This window comes from Ranitomeya variabilis, chromosome 2, assembly GCF_051348905.1.
Source record: "Ranitomeya variabilis isolate aRanVar5 chromosome 2, aRanVar5.hap1, whole genome shotgun sequence".
Taxonomy (NCBI): domain Eukaryota; kingdom Metazoa; phylum Chordata; class Amphibia; order Anura; family Dendrobatidae; genus Ranitomeya; species Ranitomeya variabilis.
In genome coordinates this window covers 224,300,286-224,310,774 of record NC_135233.1, presented here as the reverse complement: position 1 = coordinate 224,310,774, position 10,489 = coordinate 224,300,286, and the positions used below count along the sequence as shown (strand labels likewise).

The 10,489-nt window shown below is 52.0% G+C and overlaps 1 protein-coding gene across 2 annotated transcripts in view; it reads left to right on the top strand.

Moving 5' to 3' along the window:
• Positions 1–3,286: 3,286 nt before the first annotated feature.
• The window catches only part of PLXNB3 (plexin B3), a 55,973-nt gene continuing 48,770 nt past the window's right edge, over positions 3,287–10,489 (top strand). Inside the window, exon 1 of one of the 2 annotated variants that reach the window (XM_077283772.1) lies at positions 3,287–3,444. The gene's annotated coding sequence lies outside the window, so the exon portion shown is untranslated. Of the gene's footprint in view, positions 3,445–9,550; positions 9,574–10,489 lie in introns of those variants that run through there. The other variant, XM_077283771.1, reaches the window with a different exon arrangement.

Genomic DNA, 10,489 nt, shown 5'->3' with positions numbered 1-10,489 from the left:
CCCAATGTGCCCTCCTGCAGTGCTGTCCACTCTGACCTCCCCATTACCCCCACTCATCCCCAATGTGCCCTCCTGCAGTGCTCTCCACTCTGACCTCCCCATTACCCCCACTCATCCCCAATGTGCACTCCTGCAGTGCTCTCCACTCTGACCTCCCCATTACCCCCACTCATCCCCAATGTGCCCTCCTGCAGTGCTGTCCACTCTGACCTCCCCCATTACCCCCACTCATCCCCAATGTGCCCTCCTGCAGTGCTCTCCACTCTGACCTCCCCATTACCCCCACTCATCCCCAATGTGCCCTCCTGCAGTGCTCTCCACTCTGACCTCCCCATTACCCCCACTCATCCCCAATGTGCCCTCCTGCAGTGCTCTCCACTCTGACCTCCTCATTACCCCCACTCATCCCCAATGTGCACTCCTGCAGTGCTCTCCACTCTGACCTCCCCATTACCCCCACTCATCCCCAATGTGCCCTCCTGCAGTGCTGTCCACTCTGACCTCCCCCATTACCCCCACTCATCCCCAATGTGCCCACCTGCAGTGCTCTCCACTCTCACCTCCCCATTACCCCCACTCATCCCCAATGTGCCCACCTGCAGTGCTCTCCACTCTCACCTCCCCATTACCCCCACTCAGCCCCAATGTGCCCACCTGCAGTGCTCTCCACTCTGACCTCCCCCATTACCCCCACTCAGCCCCAATGTGCCCCCTGCAGTGCTGTCCACTCTGACCTCCCCCATTACCCCCACTCATCCCCAATGTGCCCCCTGCAGTGCTGTCCACTCTGACCTCCCCCATTACCCCCACTCATCCCCAATGTGCCCCCTGCAGTGCTGTCCACTCTCACCTCCCCATTACCCCCACTCATCCCCAATGTGCCCCCTGCAGTGCTCTCCACTCTGACCTCCCCATTACCCCCACTCATCCCCAATGTGCCCTCCTGCAGTGCTGTCCGCTCTGACCTCCCCATTACCCCCACTCATCCCCAATGTGCCCCCTGCAGTGCTGTCCGCTCTGACCTCCCCATTACCCCCACTCATCCCCAATGTGCCCCCTGCAGTGCTGTCCACTCTCACCTCCCCATTACCCCCACTCATCCCCAATGTGCCCCCTGCAGTGCTGTCCACTCTGACCTCCCCCATTACCCCCACTCATCCCCAATGTGCCCCCTGCAGTGCTGTCCACTCTCACCTCCCCATTACCCCCACTCATCCCCAATGTGCCCCCTGCAGTGCTCTCCACTCTGACCTCCCCATTACCCCCACTCATCCCCAATGTGCCCTCCTGCAGTGCTGTCCGCTCTGACCTCCCCATTACCCCCACTCATCCCCAATGTGCCCCCTGCAGTGCTGTCCGCTCTGACCTCCCCATTACCCCCACTCATCCCCAATGTGCCCCCTGCAGTGCTCTCCACTCTGACCTCCCCATTACCCCCACTCATCCCCAATGTGCCCTCCTGCAGTGCTGTCCACTCTGACCTCCCCATTACCCCCACTCATCCCCAATGTGCCCACCTGCAGTGCTCTCCACTCTGACCTCCCCCATTACCCCCACTCAGCCCCAATGTGCCTCCTGCAGTGCTGTCCACTCTGACCTCCCCATTACCCCCACTCATCCTCAATGTGCCCTCCTGCAGTGCTGTCCGCTCTCACCTCCCCCATTACCCCCACTCATCCCCAATGTGCCCCCTGCAGTGCTGTCCACTCTGACCTCCCCCATTACCCCCACTCATCCCCAATGTGCCCCCTGCAGTGCTGTCCACTCTGACCTCCCCATTACCCCCACTCATCCCTAATGTGCCCCCTGCAGTGCTGTCCACTCTGACCTCCCCATTACCCCCACTATCCCCAATGTGCCCACCTGCAGTGCTGTCCACTCTGACCTCCCCATTACCCCCACTCATCCCCAATGTGCCCTCCTGCAGTGCTCTCCACTCTGACCTCCCCATTACCCCCACTCATCCCCAATGTGCCCCCTGCAGTGCTGTCCACTCTGACCTCCCCATTACCCCCACTCATCCCCAATGTGCCCCCTGCAGTGCTGTCCACTCTGACCTCCCTATTACCCCCACTCATCCCCAATGTGCCCTCCTGCAGTGCTGTCCACTCTGACCTCCCCATTACCCCCACTCAGCCCCAATGTGCCCCCTGCAGTGCTGTCCGCTGTGACCTCCCCATTACCCCCACTCATCCCCAATGTGCCCCCTGCAGTGCTGTCCGCTCTCACCTCCCCATTACCCCCACTCATCCCCAATGTGCCCACCTGCAGTGCTGTCCACTCTGACCTCCCCATTACCCCCACTCATCCCCAATGTGCCCTCCTGCAGTGCTCTCCACTCTGACCTCCCCATTACCCCCACTCATCCCCAATGTGCCCCCTGCAGTGCTGTCCACTCTGACCTCCCCATTACCCCCACTCATCCCCAATGTGCCCCCTGCAGTGCTGTCCACTCTGACCTCCCTATTACCCCCACTCATCCCCAATGTGCCCTCCTGCAGTGCTGTCCACTCTGACCTCCCCATTACCCCCACTCAGCCCCAATGTGCCCCCTGCAGTGCTGTCCGCTGTGACCTCCCCATTACCCCCACTCATCCCCAATGTGCCCCCTGCAGTGCTGTCCGCTCTCACCTCCCCATTACCCCCACTCATCCCCAATGTGCCCACCTGCAGTGCTCTCCACTCTGACCTCCCCATTACCCCGACTCATCCCCAATGTGCCCTCCTGCAGTGCTGTCCGCTCTCACCTCCCCATTACCCCCACTCATCCCCAATGTGCCCCCTGCAGTGCTGTCCGCTGTGACCTCCAGAAGCCTGTGTCGCCTCTTATCTATAAGGCTCTGTTCACATTGCTCCTTGCACATTCAATTCCGTCCATTTACAAGAAATTTGAGCGGAAACTGGAGTAAAACAGATCTGATGCACCAGCGATACAATGGAAGCAGCGGGACCCCACTGATTGTTAGGGGGCTGTTATGTGTCAGTTATTAGAACAGAAAAAAAAAGTTTTGCTTTAATGCTATTTCTCTTCCATTCTAAAACCAGACTCAGACGGAGCCTAGACGGAGCCCATAATAACCAGCCGGGTCCCTCAGCTTCCGCTACCATCAGTAATGCTATAAACGGAACAGGCAAACGAAAGTGTGAACGGAGTCTAAGGGGAAGATCGAAGCTGTCGGCCCCGAGCAGCGGAGAATAATGGTGACACAGGTACATACAAAATGTCTAGGTGCAGCCCGGTGTGAGCCTCAGGTGTTACTGCGCGCTGCCGCCAGCAGAGGGCGCTCAGCAGCACAGCAATGTGCCTTGGGTTTGGTGGGAGGAGGACCTGATCCTGCCGAGCTGCTGCTGCTGCCTGTTGTCTCTGGGAGACTTGTAGGGAACTTGTTTCGGAGGAGTTCTCGGGTGGAAGCTGCTGAATGTGCAGGGGGACCCCGGGAGCAGGTAAGGAGAGACCCCTTTACTCTCTGCATGACCCCCTGACCCCAGGTGCTGCCCCCACAGTCCTCTCTGCACTCACTTCCTCTGGGTACAGGTGGAGAGGCACTCCCCAATGTGCTGGCTTCATGTCTGCCTATCATTGTTGGATGCCCCCTTCGCCTGCACTGGCCCTTTAATTTTTGATAATCATTCCTTATACAGTGACAGTAGGGATCAGGTAATGCTCTCCCCGTCCACGGCTTCTCATCTGTCTATAGCGATAACTTCTGCCCCCAATCACTCACTATGAATGGATGAATCGCTGTTTATAATGGTGGGACATATGGAGGTGATAAAGGGGTCCCCCAAGTCCATACTAGACGCACCCCTCCTACCGGGGATATATATCGGGGGGGCCGTCCACATACGATGGTAAGTCCGCCACGGACCCGCACGGGCTACAGGACAATTTTACAACAGATTTGTCGCAGTAATCACTGCTACATCGTAATGGAAAAAATCCCTTTTATTGCTGTTTGTTAAAGGGGTTCAATTCCGATTTTTTTTTTCTTAATTCAGGTCCAGTCTTTTGCTTCATTGGTGACTGGTTGTGCTACAGTGATCAGGGTTGTGGGTATAAAGGTGGAATAAATGCAGGTTTTTTTATAATTTTTTTTGTCTTTTTTTTTAGAGGTTGGTGAACCACTTTTAAAGAAAACAAATGTGACTTGTGGACTTTTTATTGTGTGATTTTGATTTGGAGGGAGACCCCTCTGTAGCCGCACGTTATTGTGACGACCAGGCGGTATCACGCACTGACTGGCACAGAGCTGTGAATGGGGCGACAACTCTAGTGATGACAGTTACTTACATAGTATGGCGCCACCTGGTGTTCATAGTGTGTAGCAGAGTGCACGTCCAGTCAATGAACTGAATTGCTGGTGGACGTACATGCTCTGTTCAGTGCCCAGCAGCCAATAGAAATGGGCGCCTCAATAGCAAGTGGGGTATTAAGTAAAGCCAAAAAGACAGTTGGCAGTGCACATGCTCAATCGAGGCTCTGTTAATTCCTTGGGGGGCTGCTGAGCGGTCGGCCATTCCCACTAGGTGCCCTCCTCAGGGATAAAAAAAAATCCCGTTGTATTGGTCCTAGCAGCTGGCCCCCCACCGATCAGTGATGGAGATTGTCGGACATCTGCTGACTGTGGTGTACCCCAAACCAGGTATCCCTGACCTCAGCGGACATGTGCAGTCAGGGCACTAATAGGTCGGACACCATCCCTTCTGGTACAGGCGCTAGTGGCGGATTCGGGGGCTATGTATTGCTTATTTTACAGCATTCTTTACTATAGGATCCATTTTTCTTTAAATACCGTAAACCCCTTTAAAGGGATTGTCCAAGTCTAACTCAATTCCCCCCCCCCCCCCACAAAATAAATTATTATTCTGACATAACTGGGTGACGGGATGTGACAGACGTGGAAACCCCTTTTAGAGACAAGTTCCGCTGAAGTCTTCTACTCAGATCTATTTCTACGAGAGAAATCTACAACTTGTTCCCATGGCGGAGCAGACAATTATGTAGAAGGTTCCTTCATCTTATAAACCACTTGCAGGACGTGCTGGCGCTGGCCTTGTCGGGTACGCCGGGTATAAAAGACACATACATCGATGAGATTACCCCTGATTTATTGTTGATGACCCACAATTCTCTGACACTTTTTCAGTTTTTCCCCATAAACCTCAGCAGCAGAATTAAGAAAAAAAAATATTTTGGGGTTTAGTGTCTCTTTAAGAAATCCACTACTCGTAGCTAAAAGCCCCTATGCAAATTAGAGAATAGTTTGGCCAACCCTCAGATAGCCTTCAGCCAAAAATTAGCTCCTGGAGGTTTATGGGCACTTAATGGTTGGTGCCATTCGCTTTTCTGAAAAGGATTTCTCTCTTCACATTGGGGTCTATTTTGCCTCCCGTATCCCCCCAAATCCAAGACACTTGGAAGATATTAGTTCAGCCTCCTCTGCTGTGGCAACAACTAACATCTGTATGGGGTTTCTCGCACTATGGACTGAAAGCACATAGTAGCTGCCCAGCATGGAGTACGTGATCCCATCATATTGTGCCCATTGGCCTAGATCAGGCATGTTCGGTGCTAAGCGTTAGTTGATGGATCCATTTTTGCTGTAGAAGTCATAATCTTCTTCCAGTCACTTCTCATGCTGGGAGTTGTAGTTGTTCTCCAGGATGTGGCTTGCTGTGGTCTGTAGCAGTGTACAAACAGGCAGGATACAGATGCAGGATATGCTGTTCTGGTTCCTTCCATGGCGCTGATAGAGACGTCTTTTGGTGGCCATCTATCCGGACCCCCTGTGCTTTTTTTCCTGCTCTGTTTCATCCTATCTACTCTCAAGACACAAGAAAATGGACTAGACTCACAACAGGAACTGAGATACCAGGGAAGAGTGAAAATCAAGGTCCAGCCAAAAACACTGCTCATCGACAGAAGATTGGTGGCTAGTGACTGGCCCCTAATATTGGCCATCGTGGGCAAATACGGTTTAGCGTGGTTGGATGTCCGCTCCCCTGAAGGGCGCCGCTTATCCCGTATCCATCGTACTAACCATCTGCGGCACATCCACAACTGATAATCCGAGTGTCCGCCTCCAATTTCTGCGGCGGATTCTCTTTTAAGTACAATTGATGACAATCTCTTACAGATGAACGTCACAGTCGCCCCTTCTTGTTCAGTGTCTGCCCTCATTTTTGTCCTCCACCCCTCCTACTCAGGGCTGATGACCACATTACTATAAGCAAAGGGCAATGTCTGACGCTCCCTGCTGTTTACCCAACTGCACAGGATCACAGGCCGAATCATAAAGTTACTTATCAACAGAACAAAGGAGGAAGGTGTTGGAGCCACAGTGCTGAAGCAGGGGGCGACCATCTTATAACCTGAGTGTTACAATAAAAAATGTTCCCAGGGAGGGGGAGGGGGAAGAAGATATGGAGGGAAGGTACTTGAGCCCCTTTTGAATCATGAGTGCTCCACAGCAATTATTCTACAGCTTTTCCATAAGCAATAACATTTGTATGGGCCGGGCATGTGGGTTTATTGCCTAAGACAGGGATAGATGGCTGCCAGATGCCTCGGTGATGCTTGTGTTCTAAGGAAATAATTAATATGCCTCTGCCTCAGCCCTACAGTCCCCGCATAACTCCAGACAGAGGAAAGAATGGTGGGGCGGATTGTTTTACCTCACAGGTCTACTTTTCCAAAAAAGAGCTCGGATGAGTAGACCGGTAAAGAAGGTCCCTGTGACTTCCGCTGAGAGGGGGCCCTGTGGGGTTCACCGAGATTCAGGGGGCCCTGTGGGGTTCACCAAGAAGCAGTGGGCCCTGTGGGGTTTGCAGAGAAGCAGTGGGCCCTGTGGGGTTTGCAGAGAAGCAGTGGGCCCTGTGGGGTTTGCAGAGAAGCAGTGGGCCCTGTGGGGTTTGCAGAGAAGCAGGGGGCCCTGTGGGGTTTGCAGAGAAGCAGTGGGCCCTGTGGGGCTTGCAGAGAAGCAGGGGACCCTGTGGGGTTTGCAGAGAAGCAGTGGGCCCTGTGGGGTTTGCAGAGAAGCAGTGGGCCCTGTGGGGTTTGCAGAGAAGCAGTGGGCCCTGTGGGGTTTGCAGAGAAGCAGTGGGCCCTGTGGGGTTTGCAGAGAAGCAGTGGGCCCTGTGGGGTTTGCAGAGAAGCAGTGGGCCCTGTGGGGTTTGCAGAGAAGCAGTGGGCCCTGTGGGGTTTGCAGAGAAGCAGTGGGCCCTGTGGGGTTTGCAGAGAAGCAGTGGGCCCTGTGGGGTTTGCCGAGAAGCAGTGGGCCCTGTGGGGTTTGCCGAGAAGCAGGGGACCCTGTGGGGTTTGCAGAGAAGCAGGGGGCCCTGTTGGGTTTCCGAGAAGCAGTGGGCCCTGTGGAAGCCACCAAGATATCTGGCACTGTTACAGGTGCTCTGTATATATACTAGTCATGTAAGGAGATTAGGTGGTGGGGACATTTTATCCATGGACAAGTCATATATCTAAAAATTGTGCATCATCTTCCCTCTAGTAATCTATGTAGCTTTGGCACATGTGATTTTAACCAAATCCTTTGTAGATAAGGGGGTCACAGATCATATGTCTCTCAGCCGCTTCTCTCCTACACCTCCATACTAGCTGTATGTGCAGGTCGGTGGCAGTGGAGAAGATGGTTGTTGTCCTGGTGAAATAGATCATACAGGGTGGATGTTACTCCTCCAGGCCGATCGCTGTCCTGGTAGATAGTGGCGCCAGAAGTGCCTGTCTATTCACCTGCATGTACCATAAATGCAGACTATTGCCTGTAATGGTGGACGCTGGCGGCTGCCCATTGTCGAAGATGAGACCTGTAGAAAGGGCGGCGAGTATATAAAAGGCTTCTATGTCCATACAAATAAGAAGCAGCAAATTCCACAGCAGACGGGGCGAATATATATATATATGTCTCCTCCACTCCCTGCCGGAGCAGCAGCTGCTCGTCCATTATCTCCTTACTGCCGGAGTTATGGCCGGATTCATATACACCACTTCCTATAATCTGGTGCTCGGTTACTACCTTGTGTATTGGGGACTCATCCCCAGAGCGGTTCTAATGAACCCCATGATCTCATGTTGGTCATTGCTACAATTTCACTTCTTCGTTTTTTTTTTTTGTTTTTTTTCTGTCCGCTCCAGACTCTTATGTGGCCAGTACATTGGAGCGATGTTGATCCTGAGCTCCTTGGTTCATGACTAGAATCCGGAACCTACAGTGTAAACTGACCCCTGCACAGGTGAAAGATTTTTGTGAAATAGGTGTTTGGCAGACGGGTATCTCTCCTGACTCCCCCATACACATGAGTGCTCGGCTCAGATGTCTTTTCAGTGGGAAGAAAGGAGACCGAGGAGTCTTATATCTCCTGAAACCAAGCGGATCGGGCGTTGAAATTCAGACCGCCCGATCCTTCTCTGCCCCCCCAACATCATATGTCAGGGGGCTCCCATACATGTGAAACGATTGGCCGGTCCTGTCAAAATCAGTAGGCACGCATGACTCATCTAATCTGTATGGGGGGACTTTTCTCCATTGTAACTTGGCTGATAACAGTGAACAATAGACTGCATTTTAGTTGATGAATGACAAACCTATTGTAATTGCACAACGTGTTTTGTCTTCATCTGGGATTGAAATAGAGTCGGATAATAAACTGCAGGGGTCAAAGAGCGATTCCTGAGTCTCAGATCCTTTATAGCAGGTCCTTAGTCTGCACCATGTCTTAAAGGGAAGGAAATGTGTATCGGCGTGTTAGTACGCAGCATGCAGCCGCCATGTGTTGTCTAGCACAGGGGCCGGCGTCTGTCATGTAGAAACCATTTCATCACAATACAGTGCCTGATGTCCTTGAGAGCATCGTTACTTTTCATATAGTTTTATATTTAGTCCATTGACTTGAATGGGGCTGACCTACATTACCAGACATCGCCGGCGACCAATGGTGGCGCTGTTTCTGGAATAATGAGCGATTTGTGTATACAGTCACTAAGATGGGATCAGCGAATAAGGCTGGGTTTATACTGCCGCATAATGGAACTCTGCACTGGATCCAGGGAGGGGGAGTGAATTGCAGTTATACAGTCGCGGGGGGGGGGGTTTATTTTTCCTGAAATCAGACAAACCCTTTAAGTAAGTCTCCATACACCAGCTGGTTTTCTTCCCAAAAAAACAGTATCCCGTTCTTGTAGTTCTCTTAGCTGCCATTGGAAATGTCTGGCAGCAGCTTAGTGCCCTTTTCCCATACAGAACACATGCACGCTCACCCGAGACGAGCGTGCATGAGGATGGGAATGTCGGAAGGAATAGCCTTTCAATGAGCAAGCACTCAGCCGTCGGCTATCTAATATTTATGGCCATCCTATATGATGTCACAGTCTGCCGTGGACGGCGCTAGGTACCATCACCCACACCTTCCCACTGAGTCAACTGATGTTTAGTCATCTGTTCCTAAAAATCTTAAGGGCTGGATCGATTAACAACAACTTTACTTCTACAACATAGGTGTTTTGGAGGGGCACCGGGACCCTTCAAGCCACAGATCGACTGTTCTCAGCTGAGCGAGGCGGTGAGTCCCAGCGATCATACGATTCGGGATAATTATGGGACCATCCCTGCACTTTGTGGTCTTCCGTGGAGCCGATTGCTCTGTCTCCCCTCCCCCACACCTGCAGAACGTGTCTGGGAACATGGCTGCTCACCTCTTTGGAGAGAGCGTGCACACCTGACTCTCTTGTGGCTTCCTCCAGTATAACTCCGCTTCTCCCAGTCTGTCGTCACCAGGGAATGAATGGGAAGCAAACAAGAGCTGATGGCCGCTCTATTGTCGCCTGTCTGTACCACTCCTATTATATTTTAAGGTCTTTAACATGTGACTTTAGCGCTTTTGTTAAACTACAACACCCAGCAGGTAGAGTGCCACGGCATTCTGAGAGTTGTAGTTACACAACGGATTGGAGATCACAGCTCTACACTAAAATATATTTAATATATACTTCTTTGCCCATAAGGGTTGTCATAGGATCATATCATTCCTTTTCCCTATTGCTGTGTATAGGGACCTTCCAGGTCTCCCTTGTGGGAGAGAAAGACCAGGCAGATCAATTTCAATATGTCTGATCCTTTTGTTCCTGACAGAGATATGCTCCCCATGAGAGGATATTGGACGGCCATTTTTAAACCTTTAAATTCTATTTAGCTGCACGTTGGGAGTTGTAGTTACGGATCTGCTTTACAGCCGCAGGTCGGAGATTACAGCTCCTACATTAAGATATAATTATGAGTCTCGTAGATGCTACATTTCTAAACGTGATGTTTACCTTGGCATTAGTGTGCCCTTAGGGGTTGCCATAGGCGGGTAGCCTGGGAATTGTAGGGGTTGTCGTAGGACCTGGAAATGGATGGGGTTGTCATAGATGGGTAGCAACCAATCAGATTCCAGCTTTCAGCCCCACCGAGCTTACTTGAAACTGAGAGATATAATC